The 25180-nt window shown below is 41.0% G+C and overlaps 1 pseudogene across 1 annotated transcript in view; it reads right to left on the reverse strand.

Annotated features, from left to right (window-relative positions):
- Window positions 1-272: 272 nt before the first annotated feature.
- LOC143268726 (baculoviral IAP repeat-containing protein 1a-like) overlaps window positions 273-25180 on the reverse strand; it is a 31392-nt pseudogene continuing 6484 nt past the window's right edge. Inside the window, exons 3-7 of the transcript XR_013044850.1 lie at window positions 13439-13606; window positions 10688-10840; window positions 10280-10366; window positions 6952-7116; window positions 273-670 (exon numbers count right to left, since the gene is read on the reverse strand). The product of XR_013044850.1 is annotated as a baculoviral IAP repeat-containing protein 1a-like (transcript). The remainder of the gene's footprint in view (window positions 671-6951; window positions 7117-10279; window positions 10367-10687; window positions 10841-13438; window positions 13607-25180) is intronic.

The raw sequence follows: 25180 nt of genomic DNA on the forward strand, positions 1-25180 counted from the left end.
AAGTGGATGGGAGGAGGGGTGGGGTGAGGTAGGGGGGAGCTTGGGGAGGAGAGAGAGTGGGAAGTGTGCGTGGTAAGAAAAATGAAAAAACAAAAAACTTTTTAAAAAAAAAGTAAAAGTAAAGCTGGCAGGAAACAAGCCAAGCTAAGGCTGGGTATGTATAATTAAGAATAAACCTCTGTGTGTGACTTATTTGGGAGCTGGGTGTTGGTCCGTCCCCCCCCCCCCCCCCCCCCCGCCAAAGAGCAAAAACAACTAAGTACAATTAGGTATTTATAACTGCCAGTAGCCCTTGGCTGCATCCTTCACTTCTGAATGACAGGAGAGAAGGGCACTATCCATTTCCAGAAGACAGTCAAGCGTTTGGACTGAGGGTGTCTCTCCTTCACAGCATTAATCACTTTCATGTCCTCTTCATCCAGGAGCCAACTGAACATCTCAAGAATGGTGAGGCTGGGCAGTCGGGACACACACTGACCCAGAGCCTTGACAGTGGTGGCCTGAACTTGGATGGATTCTGGGAGATGCCTGGAAATGTTGAGCATTTGCAAGTTTGGCAGGTTGTCCAGGGCTTGAAAGAAATGTCTGTACCCTTCCTCTGTAATCTTGTGATTCATTGAAATATTTAAGTTCTCAAGTTTCTGGAAACCTCCACTGGTTGCTCCCTTGGCTGGAAAACAAAAACATTTATGAAAAGAATATCCTGAGGACTTCAGTGATGGTGACAAGTTATTGGTACCACTCCCACACCCACCGTGATGAATGTGGGAAATGCTCAACATGACGTTTTAAAAAAGTGACCATTCTTTGAAAGCGCTAAACTGCTGCTTGGTTGATAGGGAACCACCTGTCCAAAGTGCAAGCAGTTTGGAGGAAGCAGAGGTCAGGAAGTTGAGTTCACACAGCTTTGGCTGCCATGGCAATGTGGACTTCTCTTCTGGTCTCACAGAAGGACATATGTGAAGGGAAGTTACAGTAGAAGGAACTGAGAAATTGAGGCAACAGCGTCTCCCTTTTTGCAGAGTACAGAAGGTGACAGTCCTAACAGCTTGTCCTCTCACTGGCTACCACAGTGTCTTCCACCTAAAGCCCAGAAGGGACTCCCTGGTTACGGAGAGCAGGGGTTCTGAAGGAAATGGAGCCAATGCGTTGTTGCTTTTCATGAAATTCAGTAGCTGCCCCTTAAGCAACTGCTGTCCTGATTGACAATGGCAACTCCACAGCTACCGTAGCCATGTGGCAGCAATGGCCACAGCCAGGCAGGAATTCTGTCCCCTCAGGCACCAGCTCTGTCACTGCTGCTGAAGGGAACTTTAACTATATCTCTATCCCTCTATAGAACTCAAAGGACTGGAAGGTCAAGGTGAAATTCTGCTCACTCAGAGAGGCTGAAGAGCAAGTAGCTAATTTTCTCTCCTAGTTTGCAGCTCCTCAAAAGACAGCATAGCATGTCCTTCAGCTCAACCCCGACTTTAGAATCCTAGTTACACATGGTTCTGCCCTATCACTCCACGTCAGTTAGTTGTAACCTCCTGATCCCAGGTTAATTTTATTTAATAAACAAATGTAACGTGTCTTTGTATCTTAAACAAATATTCTACAGCGTAAATGATTGCAATACATCTTGAATTATTATTCCATAACATTTCCCCTTTTTTGTCTAAACAAAAAGAAAAGGTTTTGACTTAAACAGAGTCTTACTATATACAATATAAACAATTATCAAGGACTATATTCACAATGTCCAGTTCATTTGTGTCTGGCAAATTTAAAGAAAATACTCCATTATCTATCCTATCTTAGTGAATCCAAAGTTTTATACCCAATTTATTTTATATAATAACTAATGAAAACTATAACTCTAATTATTTAGTCTTTAACTCCATCCAGGACCACAGAGGAATCAATATTACCTAATAACAGAGACATTTGGTGCCTGAACAGTCACCTAAAGTTCTTCTGCAACATTAGGGCATCCATCTTCAGATGACAGGCTTAGAATATCTGGCAGACTTCTATGAAGCAAGAGTTTTGAAGGACTATCCTGTCTTATTTTGTCAAAGGTCAGTAGTCACTTTCTTTTAGGCCCGGCATGTCTAATTTATACAGCATACTGTCAGCAGTCAAGGAAAAGCAGTTTCTTGCCCAAATGGCTAGCCTTGCCACACTGAAAGCAAACTCCATATGGAGGTTCTTTGATGTCCATCATCCTTTTATGAAGTAAATTGGTACTGCCAGAGCAGATGTGTCTCAATGTTATGAAAAACCTTAGGTTACCAAAATATTTTGGGGTGGTTTTCAAGATAGGATTTCTCTGTGTAATAGCCCCTAGCTGTCCTAGAACTCACTCTGTAGACCACACTGGCCTTGAACTCACAGAGATCCACTTTCCTCTACCTCTCAAGTGCTAGGATTAAAGGCGTGTGCCACCATTGCCTAACTAACAAAATATTTTAAATGCCATATTCTATGGGTTTTTGAAGTGTTTGAAACCAGTCATATATCGAAATATATCTACTTAACCTTGAAAACAAACCTAATGTTGCTACAAGTTTGATTATTTTGGAATAATTACTAATCTCATTTCTTAATTATCCATTGTATTTTTAAATGAGCTGAATAAGTAAAAACCCCAAGGAAGAGTAGAAACACACATTCGGTATAACAAATTAACTTTAAATTCATATCAATATTCCAATATATCACTGTCAAGTTTCAGAAAGTCTCCCTTGATCAAACCTGATCCATATTAACTTGGAACAAGCCCACAGCCTCTTGTTTCCTATGGAAACTAAAGCAAAACCCCTTCTCCAAAGCATTTTGACTTCCATTTAACAAATATATTTTTTTATCTCCATTGTAAAGTTAAGGCATTCTTTAAATATCTAGGCTGGTTAATGCAGCAGTCCTTTCAATGCCTTGACTCTTAGCAGCTGTCGTTTGCTTATTAACAATCAAAAAATTCAAAAGCCACACAATACTATACAGGCTCCAGACTCCCTGTGAATTTCCAATGTTAGGTGGCTTTTTTTTCTATTATTCTCTCTTTAAAGATTATTATTTTTTAAATTATTCACTTTTTATGACTTTACCCTTTTTCTTTTTCTTAAACCTATGCACATTATAAAACACACTGGAACTTGTTTAGAGGGTTTTCTCCCATTTGGACCTCAATTACTGCATGTCTTTTGGACTTTTTTTTGACAGTATGAGCAAATGTCAAGTTGCTAAGCTACATCTGGGTCCTCTGTGAGGCTCTGTTGGCTGGCTCTGCTGGCTTCTTGGTTCGTGGGAGCCAAGCCTAAAGCTCACAGCCGGGTTGGAGGTTCATATGACCAGGAACTGCATCCAACCCCACAACTCTGGAATGGCAGTGCCCTGAACTGTGGCAGGTGTTTTGTGTAGTTTTTAGTTTTTATTTAGCATGAAAAAAAAGCTGTTTAAATCTCTGCTGTACAACACAACTTCTTAAAGGAGACATTTCTTTCTTTCCTTCTCTCTTTTTTTTTGTTCTTTTCTTTTCAAGCTTTCTCAGTCCTTATGGATATTTAAGCCCCACGTTGGGCACCAAAATGTTGATTGTTTTTTACTCTTACTCTTTGCTCTCTGGAAGCCTGCGACCACCCAGCTCCCAAATGAGTCACACAGGTGCTTATTCTTACTTATGAATGTATGGACTTAGCTTTACTCATTTCTAGACAGCTGGCCTGTTGCTCCTTCAGTGGCTGGCTGGCATCTGCCAGACTCTGCCCTTCTTCTCCTGTCTCTCCCTTAGATTTCTCAACTGGCTCTATGCTGCCTTGCCATAAGCCAAAGCAGCTATTTATCAACCAATGAGAGCGACACATATTCACAGCCTACAGAAAATATCCCACAGCATTTCCCCTTTTCTGTCTAATCAAGAAGGAAGGTTTTAACTTTAACATGGTAAAATTATACATAACAAAAGAGTTATCATGCAAGAATCAGTTATAATATCCGGCCTATTTGTATTTGGCAAAATTAAAGAAAATACTCTATCATCCATCCTATTTTTTGTGAGTCTAAACATTCATATATAATTTATCTTTTATCATAACTAAGGAAAACTATAATTACCTAGCCTTCAACTCTATCAAAGACCCAAGAAGGATATAATATTATCGGAGAAAACAGGAAGTGCATTGCAAGCAACTTCAAAAACTCTTAAAATGGCAGAGACATCTGGCTGCCTGGACAATTACCCAGTGTTCTTCTGCAACGTTGGGGCATCCATCTTCAGCCTACAGGTCTAGAATCTCTGGCAGACATTTTAGTGAAACAGGAAATTTGAAGGACTGTCCCGCCTATACTGGCAAAGTTTGTCAGTTGCTTTCCTCTGTGCCCTGCAGAATGTCTGGCATTTTCCTCTGTGAAGCAGGAACCTGAAGGACCATCCCACCTTGTTTTGGCAAAGTTTAGTGATCACTTTCCTATGGGTCCTGCTTGTCCAGTTTATACAACATACTGTCAAGCAGTTCAGGCAAGAGCAATTTTTTGCCCAAATGGCTAGCCTTGCCACATTGAAATCAAACTCTGTAAGGAGTTTCTTTGATGCCCATCATCCTCTTTGAAACAATTGGTGTTGCCATGAGCAAATGTGTCTCACCATCAAAAAAGTCTAAGTTCTTAAAACATTTTAAATGCCATATTCTAAAGGTCTTTGAAGTGTTTGAAGATTACCTATGTAACTGAACTATATCTTGTATACCTAAAAAACCTAACTAATATAGCTATGTTTGACTATTATAGATGACTATTAATCTATATTTCTTAATTATGTATTACAACTCTAAACTAGTGACAGAAACGTAATATCTTAAACAAGAGTAGAAATATAAATAAAGAATAACAAAATTGACTTTAAATTCATATCCATAAACCAAAATCCATACCATCCATTATAAAATATTTTGAAATGAACAACTGTTTTTTGGATTAAAGTACATCCAATAATCCACCTTTTTAAATCATAATAATCTACCCTTTTCCCCCATCATCTCTATAGCATATCCCCACTTCTTCCTTAGAAAGAGATTGACTTTGACCATTAACCATTTACAGTTAACCTCTTAATAGCAAACAAACATCCATAAACAATACTTTGTGATTTGGGGCATGGTTCTCTAGACTATATCCTGCTGACTGGTGGTGCTGGTAATCTTATAGGGATCCTGAGAAATTTTGAGATAATGGCCAAGTCCTGGGAAGACCAGCTGTACCCTTTGTTGACAGATATTACCTGTCAAGATTCAGAACCTGTCAGGCAGGTGGTGGTGGTGCATAGCTTTAATCCCAGCACTCGGGAGGCAGAGGCAGGTGGATCTCTGTGAGTTCGAGGCCACCCTGGGCTACAGAGTGAGTTCCAGGAAAGGCCACAGAGCTACAAAGAGAAACCCTGTTTAAAAACCAAAAAAAAAAAAAAGATTCAGAGGTCTCCTCTGATCACATGTGATCAATATCATTAATGAAGAAATCCATAGCCTCTCATCTCCTGTAGGAACAAAACTTGAAAGCATTTTTTATTTCTATTTGAAAAATATATTTATTTTGACTTCTCTTTTAAAGTTAAGGCATTCTTAAAATATCAAGGCTAGATTGTTTCAGAAGTCCTTTCAATTCCATGTCTTTTAGCAGCTATTGTGCCTTTTTCTTTCAAGTGCTGGTCAATCTTAAAGCTATTCCTCAACTAAAACTTTGGGTTTTCCTACCTACGAGAATCATCAGAGTGCCTAACTATAAGGGATTGATAAGACCTACCAGAGCCAGAACATGAAGCAACCTCTGTTGAGGGTGAAAACAACACTGTGGAGAAGTTTGATCCTTTGTTATTTAATTGTTTGTGTTCAAAGTGTCATGTTACCCAGCCTAGCCCTGAACTAGGAAATCTCGAACTCTTGAACCTATCGAGTGTTGAATTACAGGCATGTGACACATCTAACCCAAAACACACTTAATCAGTCCATGTGAGGTAACTCAGAAATTTCACCCTAGAAATTACTAAACATGGACATTGTGTGAGAAAGTTCTTAGAAGCACTTCATAGACACCAACTACTAGAAACAACTCAAGTACCCATTGAATGGACACAGAGTGCAGATCGGTCAAATAATGGAATGACACACAGCAGTGAAATCAATCACTCTGGTCACATGTGTTACTAGGAATATGAAGCACACACACATTTTCAGACAAAACAGTGCCTATTGCACAGGACCCCCTTCCATGAGGAGTCTGTGGTAAATGACTCTATGGTAAAGAAATCAGTGCAGTGGTCATCTGTGGAGGAAGAGGAGGGCACAGTTGCAGAATGCACACAGGTCTGCATCCTCATCTGGTTGACTCTACACTTACTTGGATAACAAAATTTTCAGCAACGTGAACAGGAACATTGATCCAGTTCTACGTTTCAGCTTGTTGCACATTTGTTTACATATTGTCAGTATTCAATTGACTAACAGAGGATCTGCCAGGTGTATGGAACACCAAGTGTCAGAACACAGATTAGTGGTCCATGGTGCAGGGGTAGAACACTGATCTAGTGTGTGTTAGGGGCACTGAGTTCAATTTCCAGTACTGGGGAAACAAACCACAGGTGGATGGCTTCTATATCCCCACTAAAACAAAGAGGCTGTTGACCTTCCCAGTCAGAACAGGATGAACCTATCTGCAGAAGAACACAAGATGGGGGTTGGGGATTTAGCTCAGTGGTAGAGCACTTGCCTAGCAAGTGCAAGGCCCTGGGTTCAGTCCTTGGCTCCAGAAAAAGAAAAAAAAAGAAAAGAAAAAAGAAGGACATGAGATGAAACAGTGTGGTGGTGGAAATGAGGAACCATTTGGAAGACTTTGCCATACTAGACATTCGCAACAGACAGCTCCAATGAAGCCACTGCTGCCACACAGGGGGAATCCCTTTCCCTGAGGGAAACTCACCGATTTCCATCACACTGTCGTCATCCAAAGTCTCCTTAAAGGCAAGAACTCGGAGGCACCGAAGCTGCAGACACTGCCGGACAATCAGTTTGGCCACGTGGTGAATCCTGTCCCCACTGGGAAGGAGCAGTTCCTCCAGGTTCCTGAGAGAACCCAGAGCCTGGGCTGTGGGAGACACCACAAAGCCATCCTCAGTAGTAGTCCCGGCATGAGTGAGCAGCTGATGACCTAGACCTTCTGCAGTCTAGGAGGCCCCACCTAGCAGGGGCCCTCCTTGTCACTGTCCTCTCCAAGGAAAGGAGAAGGGGTCAGCACACAGCTGCTCCCTGCTGCTCTCTGCAGCTGGCTCCTCCATCCTCCCCTTCACACAGGTCCAGGCTGTCTGTCCATTTCTGCTCTCTCTTCTAAAGCAGGGCCTCAACTGCACAGACTTTGGCCCCCGTCCCTCGCCATCCCGCCTCCTGCCGTCACTCTGAGGACATCCACCGGCCTCATTAAAGCCTTGTCCACTGCCCTGACAGCCTTCCACCCCTCATCCAATCTTCCATAGCATGATACTCTGTAGATCACAGGATGACTATGTCTCGACTTCTGCGGCCTCACAGAAACTAATTAGGAAGACTTTCTGGCATGAGGCAATATTCCAGATTTATCTTTGACTTTCCCCTTCTCAGTTCTGAAATAAAATATTTCTTGTGACATTGACATCATGATAGGGAATGTATAAAGATGGCCACCTAAACTAGTGGAAACACATGAACTGTGGGCCAATAGCTGAGGAGCCCCAATGGGACTAGACTAGCCCTCCGGATAAGTAAGACAGTTGTTTAGCCTGAACTGTTTGGAGGGCCCCCCAGGCAGGGGGATTGGGACCTGTCCCTGGTGCATGAGTGGGCTTTTTGGAGCCTAGTGACTAAGGTGTGACACCTTGGCCAGCCTTGGTACAGCAGGTAGGGGCTTAGACCTGCCTCCGCTTAATGTACCAGGCTCTGCTGACTCCCTATGGGAGACCTTGACTCAGAGGAGGTGTGAATGGGGTGAAGACTGGGAGGTGGGAAGAGGGAGGAGGGGGCATCTGTGGTTGGTATGTAAAATGAATAGAAAATTTCTTAATAAAAAAAGAAAAAAATATTTCTTCACAGTCCTTGGTTTCTTTAGGAAAGATGATATTTAGAAATCAAGTCCAGGGATTTGGGCAGTTGACTCAGTGATAAAGGGCTTGTCTAGCATGCTGGATACCAAGGCACCACACACACACACACACACACACACACACACACACACACACAAACACACACACACACACACAAACACACACACACACAAACACACACACACACACACACACACACACACACACACACACACACACACACAAACTGAACCTTGTTTGTGCCTTCTTGTTCATGTGAAAGCAAAGCAAGGTGCATTTCCAGCAGCTCCACCTGGCCAGCATGAAAACCCAGCTGTGGGTCTTGTTCTTGCCACATCTGTTCAAACAGCAAATCAGATCTGAAACTTCACTCTCAGTATTTACCACCTGCCCGTGGTGATATTAGTATGCACAGGAAACAGGAATGTTAAATCGGGCCAACTGGTTGATGTGTTTGTCTTGGCAGTCTTGAGACCGAGTCTCAGCCTGTCGTCCAGAATGGCTAGAACTCATAATTCTGCCTCATCATCTCAGTGCTGGGATCACAGGCATTTGTTACCACTCTCGGCTTCTAGGGGATCATTCTTGAATGGGTTACGTAAGACACCTACCCACTGAAAGAAATCACACTAGGTCTGTGTACAGAAAACTCTTCCAAAGCTTTAAAAGGAATGAAACTCTGAGCACTTGTGTGCTCATTACTGCAACCATGATTTCCAGCCTCTCAGGAGACTGCGCTGAGGAACGTGTGTCTATATGACTGCAGATAAAGAAGACTGGAAATGTATTTATTAGCCTGTATGTTCATGGGTCAGAGCAAATGAGAAGGCTCAGGTGGTAACGGCATCCGCAGGCATGCCTGACAACCTGAGTTTGATCCCAGGAGTCCACATTATGGTGAGAGAGAACGACTCCCACCGCTGTTCTCTGACTCCACGCACATGCCACTCACAGCTCCTCACACACACAGACGGTAAATGCACAAAAATACGCAGAAAACTGTGAGTCCACAACAATATTTTCAACGTGATTTTCTTTCTCTTTCTGACATTTATTTTGCTGCCCAAACTGCTGTTGTGAGCGGAGCCTCATAAGCAAAGCTTCTCAAGTTTACTCTGTCACAAATTACATACACTAATTTATTTCAAAGGAAAATTTGTGGGACTGAAAAGATAGCTCAGTGGTTGAGATCACTAGTTACTTTTGCAGAAGTCTCAGGAAGAGTTAGTGCCCGGCACCCACATGGTGGCTGACAACCATCCGGATCCAGTGAATCCAAAACCTTCTTCTGACTTCTGTGGCCACCAAGAACATATGTGGTGCACAGACATATATGCAGGCAACACTCATCCTCATAAAACAAGAATAAATATTTTAAAGTTTATTTAATTATCTTTAAAAGGAGGACACACATTCATGAGATGGGGACAGTTCTCAGACTGGGCACAGGAAGCTGGATGCTTGCCTTCTGATTGGGTGTGCTACAGCCTGGGTGTGGCCTTTCCCTGGAGTTATAGTGTTTGCTTAATTTTAAATAGAAGTTTTCGTATGTATTTTGAAACCTTTGAAACAAAAGTGACATTGCATGTTTGGAGTGGGTGCCAGACTATGAAGTTCCACAGTGACCAAATTCTCTCCTAAGAAGTCAGTGAATCTGAGAACATTGCATTTAATGAGATCAAGTGTGAGGATGTGTGGAAGCAGCAGTGATGGCATCGGGGGTGATATTGAGCATCACTATGGTGTCCTCCTAAGGACCAGCATAGCTGGTACAGCTGACCCTCTGTATGGGCACATTCCACCAACCAAAGGTTCAGTTTTTAAAAACTGTGTCTGTGCCAAACGTGTACAGACATTTCCCCCTCACCATTATTCCCAGAACAACACAGTGTAACACTTGTTGATATAGCATTTACATTGCATTAGGCATTGTAAGCAATTAAGAGATGGCTTATGGAGGATGTGTAGGGACACCGGCAAACACTGAACCATTTTATATCATGGAGTGTAAGATCTTCTAGTGTTTACATCAGCAGAGGTCCTGGACCCAGCTGCCATGGATGTCAAGTGACAACTGTACACAGCTTGCTTTCTTGTAGGTTCATTGAAGAGGATGAGGAGGAAGGAGGGGAGGAGGATAAAGAATACATTAAAAAACTCTGTTTATAAACTTACCAAATTTTTCTGATGTTTCCTTCTCTGGAAACTGTTGGCTTCCAAGTTTCAATATCTTCAAAGCCACAAAATTTGGCAAAATGGTGACTAGATAAGGGAAAATGAAATATAGTTAGTTCAGATACATTCCTGTGACACAGAGGAATACCATTGAAGTAAGAGTGTTTCAAAAGTGATGAAAAGTGATATAATAATCAGATTGAATTACTATGACTAAGCAGAGGAAACAATTCTGAAAATGAAATGGTTACATTGTAGACACAGATGCACTTCATTGCTGTGAAAGACTCACTGAAGTCAGGTGCTGTCACAGTTTCTGTGACATCAGCAGACTTTTAATTCTAGAGTACTTAATGACTTTTTGCACAGGAGTATCTGAAGTCACAGTTGTAAGCTTATAGTTCTTACCAAATGGCATGGCTTCAAAGCATCGTCCAGAAAACTCAATCTCTCTGAGTTTCTTGCAGGAAGCAAGCACAGTCATGAGAGACTCACAATTCGAAAAGAAATCACATTTCAGGTGGAAAACTTGAAGATTTGGAGAGTTAAGGATCAATTCAACTGGAAAAGATATTCAGAAATTCAAGAAAGTTACAAATTCCTATCTGGAGTGGCCTCTCAGTCCATAATCTCCAGCCACACCATTAAACAGACAGTGATGCAGTGATCTAGTACTCAGGCCATGTTGGTCGTGTGCTCAGCTTCTGACACTGACTAGTGAGCAGAAGACCTGGGGCAGGTTCCTGACCCTCTCTGGATCAGTTTTCTTCTCTCCATATTTCACCTTCAGCATCAGCACCCTGATATCTCTGTGTTTGCACACTGCCCTGACGCAGCAGGAATTCTGTACAGAGTCACATAAAAGAGTATCAAGGACTATGGGGGTCCAGCCCCTCTATAGTCCCCTCCCAGGGTCTGGGAAGAATCTACAACCAGCTGATCATTAATCTTTGATGAAAAGAATCCACGTACACGAAACTCCTTAGTCCATACACTTTTTTATTCTGTGTCAGTTTTCTCTCTACAAGCTTCTATTCTCTTTTAGCTCCTTCTTGCCTGATTTCCTTTTTATTCATCTACTGTTCCCTCTAAGTTCTTTCTTAATTCTCTTATCTTAATTCTGCCTTATCTAGGTCCTTTTCATCTCTTTCTTACCCAGCTAGTACTTCCCCATCTGACTCTCCCTCATCTTCCATCTTGTCTACACGTTCTTTCTGGTCAAAATCCTCCTTATCCCTCTCTGTTCTCTGTCTCTAAGTTCTCACAGTTGTCTACATACCTCCTATGTCTCCCAGGAATCGAGTTATAAACCCAAGCAATAGTAATCCCCTGATCGAGCAAGGTCACCAGGCTTGAATTCTATGGGGTCATAGAGGCAGGTAAGAATTTTTCTCAGGCAATGACTACCAGGCTTTCTTTTACAATCCAAAATGGGAGTGGTAAAAGAGGAGGTCAACAGAGTGCTAATAACCGGTTAATATATGAAAAGGTGGGTCTATGTGCTCAGTCTACATTCTGAGACGTGGTTAGGTACGAAGTTAGGGGTCTATAAAGTTAGTAAGGCTGTAAGAAGGAAGGGTCCTAGCTAAATTGTGTAAAGCTATTACTTAAAATCTACCTGACCTAGGTGGTGTCTCCTTGTGGAATTTACCTTAAATCAGGAGACTAGCATGTGAACTGCTATTACTGTCAATCCTTGAAAGAGGTTAAGGGAGTTATCTGATTCCAGTACTGAAAGGGGAGAACCAGATGGGCTGTGGGGAAGGAAGTCTTTCCCCAGGTTATTCTCCAAATACCTTAAATGTATATGTCCAAAGAGTGATCAGTCCATACTGTTAGCACTTCTAGGGGCAAATCAATTGGGAAAACTATGAAGGCACACATGATTTTCATAACAGAAGACAGCTGATATGTAACAAGCCAAGTAACACCGAAAGCTCCTTCGAATTTGGCTTCCTCTGAAGGAATTCCTTGATCCCCTCAGGTAGTGACTTTGCCATAACCAGCTGCGTTCTTATGATAGATTCCTGTAGCCCTCAGAAGAAGAAGGGACAACTCTGAAGCACAACTTTAAGAATACGTGACCTTATTTATTTTGTCTATGTTTATATGGTATGTGTGGAGGTCATCCTTGGCCATAGGACACATGCAAAGGTCAGGGCAAAAGTGGGTGAATTTTTTCCTTCCAACATACTGATCTGTGGGACAGAGGTCATCAAGCTTGGCAGGAAGTACCTTTACCTGCTGATCCATCTCCACAACCTGCAAAATGTTTGTTTGTTTCTTTTGTTTCTTTTCGGACAGGGTCTCAAATTGTATCTCAGGCTGGCCTGGAAATAGCTACATTTCCGGAGCTAAGCTGGCTTGATGTTGTGACAATCCTCCTGCCTCAGCCTCCCAAATTCTGGGATTACAGACATGAACTGCCATGCCCGGTTCTGGTCCCCTTTTCATATTTCCTTAGTCCTCAGTGTTCAGGGTTTAACAAATTAAGGATCTGACAGGGCCTGAGTCATTTTGCTAAATGACTAGAAAGATGTCTGCACAGCTGTCCATCAACAGGAGGCTGGGATGGAGAGAAGTGGAGGAAAGGTCCAGGTTGCCCCCAGTCAGATTTCTTCCCTCAGCAGGCAGATCTGCAAGCGCCACTAAAACAACAGCAAAAGGAAAGAACTCCACAAACTGCCTTGAGAGGAAGTGTGCTGGGAGTTTAAAGCTCAGGCCCTGGAGTCACACCTTCTCTTTTGAAGATACGTTTTCTTAGCTGGATAAACCTGAGCAATCACTGACCTCAGTTTCCCCAGTTGAGAATCAGCAATAATCATTGTATCTTCCCTCACACGGTGGTCTGAAGAGTGAGTTAGTATTTGTACAGAGCTCAGAATAGTTCCAGTCATGTAAGAGACTTGGGGTTACAAATAAATGTCTGCCCTCTTAATGAGGAAGAACGCTGTTCCCACACCTTCCCTTGGACACAGTTCACACTGTCAGGTCTTTAATGTGGAAGAGTGCTGTCCCTACACCTTCCCAAGAACATATTTCACATTCTCAGGCCCACAGACATTTTTAACTAACGATGATTTCATGATTCTAACAATTATTAACCAAGTAGCTTTTCCAGCTAAAATATGACCTGGGAAATCCAAGCACCATTCTTACCCAGTTTGGAGAGGTCAGACTCTGTGGAAGTTTGGATGGATAACTTCTCCATGTGGTGGAGGTTTGCAAAATCCCCAGGGATGATCGAAAGCACATCTGGAATGCCATCTAGTCCCACAGACAGTTCTTTCAGGCTTTAGAACTTGTCCAAGTTAGCGAAGAGTTGATCTGGGAAGCAGCACATAGTTTCCATCACTCATGCGTCCCAGGTGGAAATTCTCAAGTGTGCTGTGATTTTTAGATATATTCATAAGGAAACATCTCAGAGACTCTAACATCTGTTTAGGAAGCACATCCATGAAGAACGTGCTGTCTGCAGCATCTGGTGGTCACTGAGCACAGGGGAAGCTCCGTGGTGCTCTCCAGACTCACAGAATAAATAAGACAGCTCCCCAACAACCACAGTGTGGGAACAACTGGTTTTGCACATGCAAAAGGACACAGTTAGACTTCAACGTAAATAAAAATGTAACTCGGCACCTCTCTACCAAACCAGATCTGGCGTGTCCTTTTCCAAGGTCTAGTACCAGGTAAGTCTGACATCTTCCCCTCCATTCATCCATCCCCAGCCCACTAGTTCTAGCCTAGATTCCAATCCAGCTCGTGGGCCTTGTCTAGCCACCCCTGTCTGTGCCACTGCCAAGATCTAGGATTGGCCCCTGACCCACTCTGCCTCCCTCCTGCCCCTAACCTTCAGGCCACTCACACAACACATCTAACCTCTCTACCCAGCCAGGTCCTACACAACCTTCTCCAGGGTCTAGCTGGGTGAGTTTGCCTAATGCTCCCCTCATCATACCCACCCAACCCTCACATATACCCCTCAACTCCAATATTGAAAGAGAAGGAAGATCTTTCACACCAGCCCAGTGCCCTGGGTCCACCTGAGCCATATCCAACCTCAGGCTCAAACCAACCCACACATCCTCTCTTTTGCCCAATCTGCTCTATTTATATCTGACACAGAATTATCAAAAAAAGTCTCATAACAAAAATAGGAAAACTGTGAAAGGTCAAGGCAGTAATTCCCCCACAACACACACCCCACAAATCTATTAGTCCTGTAGAAATGTCTGTCAATGAGATTGACCTGCATGAACCTCAGGTCACAGAAGTGAAAAGTACAACCAGGCACTTGACCAAAGAAGTTTATGGAGAATGTGAGGAGTTTTAAAGATGACACAAAGAAACAGCTCCATGAAAATAAGGAGAAAGAGCTTAAGAAGGAATGCTTGAGTGTTGCCCAAGAACACACAAACCTAAGGCTAACAGAGGTGATGAGGACAGTCTAAGACTTGAGAAGGGAATTCAGTCAGAAGATAGAAACACTGAGCAAGACTCAATGAAATGAAGATGGAGCTGAAAAACCTAGCAACTCAGCTGGAACTCTCAAAGGAAAGCCTGAGAGTAGAGTGAGAGAGCAGAAGATAGAACAGCAAGATTCAAAGACAATGGAAAGGTATAGACCAAATAAGCAAGGACGATCCAAATTACACACACACACACACACACACACACACACACACACACACACACACACACGAGGAAACTAACACACAGGAAATGTGGGATACCAAGAAAAGACCCAACTTTTAAATTTTATGAGTAGGTGAGGGAGAAGAATCCCAAGTCAGTGACATAGACCAGCTCACCAACAAGATCACAGAAGAAAACTTACCCAAACTAAGGCAAGATACAACAATACAAAAGATACAAGAAGCACAGCGAACACCAAATGGATAGAAACAGAAAAGAAACTCTTTGTGGAATATTATAATTAAAACATTAAGTATGCATAGTCAGGTGGTGGTGGTGCATGCCTTTAATCCCAGAACTAATGAGGCAGAAACAGGAGGATATCTGTGAGTTTGAGGCAAGCCTGGTCTACAAAGTGAGTTGCAGGACTTCCAGGGCTGTTACATAGAGAAACCCTGAAACCCTGTCCTGAAAAACAAAACAAACAAACAAACAAACAAAAATGGTTAAATATACCAGCAAAAAAAAAAAAAAAAAAAGAAAGAAAAGGAAAAAAAGAGGAAATACTAAAAGCATCAGGAGAAAAAACACAAGTCACATATAAAGAACAACCCATCAGAGAAACAGCTGATTTCTCAATGGAAACTCTGAATGCCAGAGCCTGGAGCAATACATCCCAAGTCCTCAAAAAACTACAACATCCAATCTAGTCTAATATACTGAGAAAAACTACCTGCCATATTTGAGTAGGAAAAAATTTTCCATGTTATAAACAGCCTAAAAAATTACATCCAACAAACAAAACCTAAATTAAAAAAGGAGACAATATTTCAGGCCAAAGGGAGGGATGGCCAAAGACAGTACAGAAATTGAAGGTACAATTACCAAATACAAAGTACCACTGAGAACACCAGCACCATCAGAAATCAATACCGCAATGGCTGCAGTCAACACTTCAATAATAACTTCAGGTACTGATGCCCCAATTTTCCAATCAAATTATGTAGGCTGGCTGAATGAATCAAAAAACTAAAATCCTGCAGATCATGCAGGGCAGTAGTGGAGTACGCCTTTAATCCAAGCACTCGGGAGTCAGAGGCAGACAGATCTCTGTGAGTTTGAGGCCAGCCTGGTCTACAGAGATAGTTCTCAAAAAAACAACGTAATAATAATAATAATAATAATAATAATAATAATAATAATAATAACAATTCATCTACTGTTGTCTATCAGTAATACATCTTAGCTTTAAATATAGGCACCTATATCGAGTAAAAGGATGGACAATAGTACTCCATTAAATGAAAGCTCATAAGGCCTCAAACCTACACAATCCCTACAGGAAACTAAGGGATGCTGATAATGAGAGAAAGAGTCTTCCCCAGGAAAGAGCACACCAATTGGTTTTCTAATACCAACTAACATCTGAGACAACGTCTGTGGGTCCTGTTCAACCAAGGGCCATGTAGATTCCCAAGGTCTGGGCTGCCACCTGGGGCTATGCTGGTGTCTGAGGACTGAGCTCTCACCAGGAACATGCAGTCTGGGTGGCCTGTGCTGCCACCACGGATGCCACCATGGTGACATCCAGACCCAGGTTGTTGCTGAGAACCATGTCTGGGTCCATGGTCCTACTGCTACCAGGATCTGTGTTGAAGTCTGTGGCCCATATTGTTACTGAGGGCTATGTGGAGGCCTGGAGTCAGGTGAGCCACCTGAGTCCATATCAGTGGCCAAGGGACATGCTGCAGCTGGGGCAAGGCAGAATAGAGTGGCCTGCACTGCTATCTGATATCATGGTGATATCTGGGCCAGGATTGCAGCAGCTGGGGGCCATGACTGGGTCCATGGCCCCCACTGCAACCAAGGTCAGTGTTGATGTAGGAGGTTCCTGCAACCATCGAGGGCCACATGGATGCTATTGATGTAACCAACCGTTTTATTAAATAAGAAACACAGAAATAATGCAAAAGAGAAAGCCGAGAGGTCAGAGCTCAGAGCCAAAATCTCACCCTTCCGCCTGCAGTGTCCCAGCTTCCCGAATGAGCGCTCTATTTCCTGTCTGTTCGTCTATTTAAAGAGACAGAACAAGCCACAGCTATCTCACCTCACCTGTTCCTCAGCTGGTCCTGTTTCCTCAGACTGGAAGCTTCTGTGTCCTCATCCCAATAGCTCTCAGCTGACCTGTGTTGCTCCAAAGCCTGAAAGCTTAACCAGCCAAATGCTTCTAGTTTCTGGTCCTCACGCCTTATATATCTTTTTGCTTTCTACCACCAGTCCCTGGGATTAAAGGCTGGCTTTCTGGGATTAAAGGCTTGTGCCACCACCGCCACACTCTTGCCATGGCTCTAATAGCTCTGACCCCCGGGCAACTTTATTTATTAACATACAATCAAAATCACATTTCAGTATAATTAGATTACCACCACATTTCCCCTTTTCTATTTTAATAAAAAGAAAAAAAATCAAAAGGTTATGACTAACAAAAGAAAAACTATATACAAAAGTACAATAACTATATACAATATATACAAATAATAAATACCTAAACAGGTATTGGACAAATTAGAGAAAATAATTCCATTATCTATCCTATTTTGGTAAATCCAAGATGTATCTAATGCACTTTCTATCCTAATTAATTTTCAACTATAACTAACTAATCTTCAACCATAACTAACTAATCTTCAACTCCCTCAGAGACCCAAGAAGGAAATAATATTAGCTAACAAAATTAAAAAAACAGGAAGTGCATGCAAGCAACTTCCAAAAAATTTGTGTGTTGACAGAAACAGCCAGCTGCCTGGGCAGTCACCTGAGGTTTCTCCGCAGTGTTGAGGCATAATCTTCAGCCTATAGGCTTAGTGTATCTGACAGACTCATTTGTGAAGTAGGATGTACACAAGGTCAACAGTTCAATCTCACATTGGGTGAGAGCAGTCCATGTACCAGAAACACCTGAATTCCACTAGTGTCCTGTCATGATTCAGGATTTTAAATTCTGGAAATTGTTGACAGTTTTTAAATTCAGCTGTCCATTCTTCTTGGCTGTGTATATATGGCTTCATCTCAGCATCCCCTTCTTCTCCACATCCCTTTATTAAATGCCAGTCTACTTTTGAGAGGCATGAGCTTTCAGCTGCTGTTCCATTGTACAACAGAATCCATCGGCCCTCTGCCTGTTAAGCTGCCTTCGAAGAAAAGGGCACCGTACCTTTTCTGGATGCGAAGGCCACTTCAGGGATGGGGCCATATTGTCCTGGCCTCAGAAGATGCCTTTTGATAAAGCCATAACCACACTTGTTTTGGTAAGAATCAGTAGTCCATTGTTTCGTGTTCTGTCTGTCCATTTTGTCCTGTTGATTCGAGGATACTTTGTTGTCCAGTGGCTAACTTTTGCCACAAGGAAAGTTGACTCCATATGCAGTTTCTTCAATGCCCATATTTTCTCTGAAGTAGATTAGTACTGCCAGGAGCTGACATGTCTCAAAAAGAAAAATTTTCTAAGTTATTAAAACATTTTAAATGCCATATTCTGTAGATCTCTGAAGGGTTTGAAGATGACCTGTCTAAAACATCTCTGCTCAATTTTTAAAACATATCTAATATGACTACAAGTTCTATTGAAATGTCTAACTACTAACTTTCATTTCTTTATATCCTAGTAGTTGGTAATAATAACATTCAAGGATCAGAAATTTGTATTACATTGTTAAATGAATGGTATAAATACAATTAGAAATATACATATAGCATTTTCTAACAATATCAGTTTCAAATTTGTATATAATATAAAACAATTCAATCCAATGTAAAGTATTAGTAATTGTCTTTTTCTTTTCTTTCTTTCTTTCTCTTTTTTTTTAACAAGAACCTTAAATCTAATCTCCTTTGCTTAGCCTTTTTCTTAACCCTTGACAATAACTTGTAACTAGCCCCCCTAAATACTGAAAATTATCCCAGACTCAAAACCCATTAAAAGACCAAAAAACCACCCACCCCACACCACCTCTTTGGGAATGTGGGCGACGTAGTCTTAAAATTGCTTCCTGCTGGGTATGGGCGAAGTTTTCTTTATCATGAAAGAATGCTCTGAGCACCTTGTAGTTCAAAGCTGATCTGTGGATGATGTTTGTCAGCTTAATGATATCATTATTGTCCACGTGGAATTGTTGTTGTTGTGGGGCCCCATCTTCTTTCTGGAGACTTCAGTTGATGTTAGGCCTGGCCATGATTTCCTGCAGAAAACTGATAAGAGACTCAAACACAAAAACATATATTTGCAGCTAGCCTTTTTTCTAGAATTAGTTAGTACTCTATATGACCATTCATATCTTAACAAAGTTTAAAATGTATATATATCTATATATCTTTATATGTTAATCTTGTAATTTTTGATATAAAATTCATACTTTAAGAAAAGTTTAAAGAATCAGAATAGAATCAAAGAGTTGAGATTAGTAATAGAATAGTCCCTTAATTAATTTTGCTTTTGTCCTGTACCATAGCAGAAGATGGCTCTTATTCTGGCATGATACAGGGAGTTTGCATTTTCCTTTTAACAACATGCTTGATTTTAAAGAAGGAGAGAGCCATTCTCCAACTCCAAAGTCAGCTTTAAATTTTAATTGAACTGGGACTATTAGAAAACCAATAGTGTTAAATCTTTAGAGAAAAGCAGAAACAAATATTTAGGAAGACATAAAAATTTTTTAGATAATATATACCCATACACCGTTTCATTCTGTTTCTTGGGTAGATGATTTGTCCCTTTTCTTCAGTTGTCTCATTTGTCCAGTGTTCTTCAGATTCCTTAACCTTTATTCTCCTAAAAGACAAAAACAAAAACCTTTCCCCAAGACTAATTTTGGGGATGTTTCCTTTTGACAAGTTATTATTTGATTAAATGAAAAGGCATGTGTTATTGATACCAGTTAGTTTAAATTGGATGTTCATGCTGGTTGATAAACTATCACCTCCTCTAATTAAGAGGTCTCTCTTGTTCAAATTGAACCTTTATCAATTTTGATGGTACCCACAGCTTATCTTCTCCTGTAGAAACAAAAGCAAAACCTCATCCCCAATGTAATACATACCCTGGTTTCCATTCTGAGGTCAGCACATCCTTAAAGTATATAGGCTGATTTAATTCTGTAGTTTTTTCTATTATCCAATGTCTCTCTGCAGCTGTTGTTCCTGTCTCATTGGCATTCAGAAAATTCAAAGTTAGAAGAGCATTATGCAGTCTATTTCTGGGGGTTTTTGTTACCCATTTCTGTTTATTTAGCATATCCTTTAGAGTTCTGTTTGATCTTTCTATAACTGCTTGACCTGTAGGATTATGTGGTATGCCTGTAATATGTTTTATATTGTAATAAGCAAAAAACTGTTTTATTTTAACAGAGACATATGATGGAGCATTGTCAGTTTTGATTTGTGCAGGTATACCCATGATGGCCATAACTTCTAGCAAATGAGTGATTACAGAATCAGCTTTTTTAGAACTCAAAGCAGTTGCCCATTGAAATCCTGAATAAGTATCGATAGTGTGGTGTACATATTTCAATTTTCCAAATTCTGCAAAGTGAAACACGTCCATCTGCCAGATTTCATTTCTCTGAGTACCCTTTGGGTTACATCCTGCTGGTAATGGCGTCTGATTGTAGAAGGAACAAGTAGGACATTTCTTTACTATTTCTTTGGCTTGTTGCCAGGTTATGGAAAAATCCTTTTTTAAACCTTTACTATTAACATGATGTTTTTTATGAAATTCTGAGGCCTCCAGCACATATCCTATCAATAATTTATCAATCTCATCATTGCCTTGTGCTAGAGGGCCTGGCAGACCAGTATGGGATCGAATGTGAGTTATATATAAAGGATGATTCCTTTTCCTGATTGTATCTTGTAATTGAATAAATAATGAAGTTAATTCTGAAGCATCATGGATAAATTCTGCAGTCTCAATATGTAACACCACTCTTTCAGCATACTGAGAGTCAGTTACTATGTTGAGAGGTTCTGAAAAATCCATTAAACCAACAGAATAGCATACAATTCTGATTTTTGAACTGAATTATACAGACTTTGAACCACTTTACTTAAATTTTCTGATTTGTATCCTGCCTTTCCTTCTTTGTTGGCATCTGTATAAAATGTACGAACTCCAGACATGGGTTTTTGCCGTACAATTCGAGGCAAAATCCAATCAGCTCTCTTTATAAGATCAATTCTATTGCTTTTGGGATATTTGCTGTTAATTTCTCCCAAAAAATTACTGCAAGCTCTTCGCCAAGGTTCACTTTCTGTCCATAATTTTTCAATGTCCTCCTTAGTTAATGGTACAACAATTTCTGCTGGGTCTATGCCTGCTAATTGACGAAGTCTCAATTTTCCTTTGTAAATTAAGTCAGAGATTTTTTCCACATAAGTTTTTAATTTTTTATTTGGTTTATTTGGTAAAAATATCCATTCCAATATAATATCTTCCCTCTGCATTAATATTCCAGTAGGAGAACGCCTAGAAGGTAAAATAACCAAAATGCAATCCAGCTTTGGATCAATACGATCCACGTGTCCTTCATGCACTTTCTTTTCTACCAAGGCTAATTCTTTCTTAGCTTCAGGTGATAATTTTCTTGGACTATTTAAGTCCTTATCACCTACTAAAGTTTTAAACAAATTAGGCAGTTCATCATTTTTTACCCCAACAATAGTTCGTAGATTAGAAATGTCTCCAAATAATCTTTGAAAGTCATTAAGAGTCTGTAATCTATCTCTCCAAATTTGCACCTTTTGGGGTCTAATTTTTTGTAGCTCTATTTTATATCCTAAATAATTAATAGAATCTCCTCTTTGTATCTTTTCAGGAGCAATTTGTAATCCCCAGCAAGGCAAAATTTTCTTTACTTCTTCAAATATTATTTCTAAAGTATCTATATTTGAGTTAGCTAGTAAAATATCGTCCATATAATGATAAATTATAGATTTAGGAAATTTTTTACGTATCACTTCCAATGGCTGTTGTACAAAGTATTGGCACAGAGTTGGGCTATTCAACATTCCCTGTGGGAGGACCCTCCATTGAAATCTTTTAACCGGTTGAGAATTATTATAAGTAGGCACTGTAAAAGGAAATCTTTCTTTGTCTTTTTCTTGTAAGAAACAGTCTTTTAAATCAATAACTATGAGAGGCCATCCTTTTGGTAACAGAGTAGGCAAAGGCATCCCTGATTGTAGAGAGCCCATTGGCTGAATTACTTTGTTAATCGCTCTAAGGTCTGTTACCATTCTCCATTTGCCAGATTTCTTTTTAACAACAAAGACAGGAGAATTCCAGGGGCTACTTGATTTTTCAATATGCTGAGCATTTAACTGTTCTTCTACCAGCTCTTCTAAAGCCTGGAGTTTCTCTGTTGTTAAAGGCCATTGCTGAACCCATACAGGCTTGTCTGTTAACCATTTTAAAGGTAGAGCTGTTGGTGTCTTTGGAAGATCATCAGTTATTGTGCCCTGTTCTTGTATAATATGGATGGCTGGTGACCACTCATTAGAACAATATCTTCTAATATTTCTCTCAGTAACATGTGCTAGTTTATGATTTGTTTCTGAGATTGGAGGGATGTTAATCTGAGTATTCCATTGTTGCAACAAGTCTTGACCCCACAGGTTCATAGTTATGTTAGCCACATATGGTTTTAATTTTCCTCTCTGTCCTTCTGGACCTATACATTCGAGCCATCTTGCACTCTGTTTCACCTGAGATAATGTCCCAATTCCTAACAGTTGAACGTTTACCTCCTGAAGAGGCCAAGTTGGATGCCAAAATTCTGGTGCAATTATAGTAACGTCCGCACCTGTGTCTACCAGACCAGACAACAAAACACTATTTATTTTTATCATTAATTTTGGTCTTTGTTCATTAATAGAAGTTTGCCAAAAATTTTTCTTTATGCTTTCTCCTGAATTTTCTATTCTCTCTGTTTCATCAACCTGACCAGCATGATTTTTTCCAATAGGCATTTGGTTATTTAATTGCTCTCCAGAGCAGGCATTTCCTCTATAGCTGCAGGAAAGGTTTGAACTGGATTTGCACTGGGGGCCTGCACGAGGCCCATCTGGGAGTTTCCCGAAGACTGAGGCAAAGGATTACCCTGTCTCTCCTTTGTTGATCTACATTCGTTGGTCCAGTGTTTTCCCTTACCACACCTTTTGCATACTCCAGAAGGAAGGGGCATTCTGTTGCCATTGTTCCTTGAAGAAACATTGTTTCTGGGAATGACCTGTCTACAGTCCCTTTTCAAATGTCCTTGCTTTCCACATCCAAAACATCTAACATTCCTCAAACCCTTTGAAATTACTTCTCCTACCCACATATCATCATGCTCATCAACCTCAACATTAATTGTTTCTCTAATCCAATCTTTCATAGGTGCAGATCTTGCCCTTAATGGCCTGATTATTCTTTTGCATGCTGCATTCGCATTCTCAAAGGCCAAAGATTCAATTATTGCCTTACCAGCTTCTGAATCCGAGACCATTCTCTTTACTGCTGAAGCCAGTCTTTGTAAAAAATCTGTAAAAGACTCTTTTGGGCCTTGCCTCACCTTTGTAAATGACTCAGATTTTTTTCCTGGTTCCTCAACTCTGTCCCATGCATTCAAGGTGGTGCCGTTCGACATAAAATTAGGGTTTGGACATCATATAAACATTGTGTTTGTGCTGAAGCATATTGACCTTCTCCCATAAGCTGATCCTGGCAAACTTGTATTCCTTTATCCCTCCATTGTTTTTCTATATTTTTAGCCTCCTCCTTAAACCAAGTCAGAAATTGAAGTCTCTGGCTGGGTTCCAGAACACCTTGTGCAAGGTCCCGCCAGTCCTGTGGTATTATCCTATTATATATTGACTAAGAGTTTAACATTTGCTTTACATATGGGGAATGCATGCCATAAGATACTATTGCCTCCTTAAACCTTTTTAAATCCAACATTTCAATTGGAGCCCAATTATTTTGTGTAGCCATCATTTGATCAGGCATCTGCTGTACAGTTACAGGATAAATTAAGGGTGACTGTGTGAAAACAAGCTTTCTTTCTACAACCTTATGATCCCAATTTGAAACAACTTCACTGTTAATTGGATAAATTAAGGGTGACTGTGTGAAAACAGGCTTTCTTTCTACAACCTTATGATCCCGACTTGAAACAACATCTTCTAAAGCTGTTATCCTGGCACTTAAATTGACTATCTTTTTAAATATTAAAATGTGGATTAGCATAGTGATAAGGTGCATAATTCCACCATTACTAATATTATATAGTTGTTCCAGTGTCAGACTGCCTAATATTTCGAACAAAAACCATTTTCTTCCAATGTACACATAAAGCCCATTTTTTTTAAATGTGGAAAAAAGTTGTCTTTTAAATAGTTTCCTTTATGACTCACCAAATCTGCGTAGAACAGTAGAAATCCCAGTGAATTAAATCTGCGTAGAACAGTAGAAATCCGAGGGGATTTTCAAAACAGCCACCTAGTGTCCCAGGTGTAAATCCAAAGAGAAAGAGAGAGAGAGAGAGAGAGAGAGAGAGAGAGAGAGAGAGAGAGAGAGAGAGAGAGAGAGAACAAGAAAGCATAGCTGGCTAAAGTTTAAATGCAGCCACGTGTTCACTCTTGTGCTGAGTCAAGGCTTGGGTCTGGCTTCCTTAAACTTTGACCACTTGCGTTGGCTTTACAGGCAGGGCCCTGTTCGGCAGGGCAGGTCTGAGTTGTTTGTAGCACCGGCTTTAAGCAAGTTGCTCACAGACCTAGGCCGGGGCTAGAAGCTGCCGCTCGGACTAAAAAGCCGGCAGCTCGGACTAGGTAGCTGGCAGCTCGGACTAGGAAGCCGAAGGCTTGGACTAGGAAGCCGGCACTCGGACTAGGACGCTGGCCGCCCGGTCTGCCGCCCTTGCAGGACAGCGGACCTGCCGCCAAGCCAAGCAGTTTTTAATGGATTCTTGTCACGTTGGGCGCCAGGTATTGATGTAACCAACCGTTTTATTAAATAAGAAACACAGAAATAATGCAAAAGAGAAAGCCGAGAGGTCAGAGCTCAGAGACAAAATCTCACCCTTCCGCCTGCGGTGTCCCAGCTTCCCGAATGAGTGCTCTATTTCCTGTCTGTTCGTCTATTTAAAGAGACAGAACAAGCCACAGCTATCTTACCTCACCAGTTCCTCAGCTGGTCCTGTTTCCTCAGACTGGAAGCTTCTGTGTCCTCATCCC

The sequence above is a fragment of the Peromyscus maniculatus genome, chromosome 15 (genome assembly GCF_049852395.1).
Source record: "Peromyscus maniculatus bairdii isolate BWxNUB_F1_BW_parent chromosome 15, HU_Pman_BW_mat_3.1, whole genome shotgun sequence".
NCBI lineage: Eukaryota > Metazoa > Chordata > Mammalia > Rodentia > Cricetidae > Peromyscus > Peromyscus maniculatus.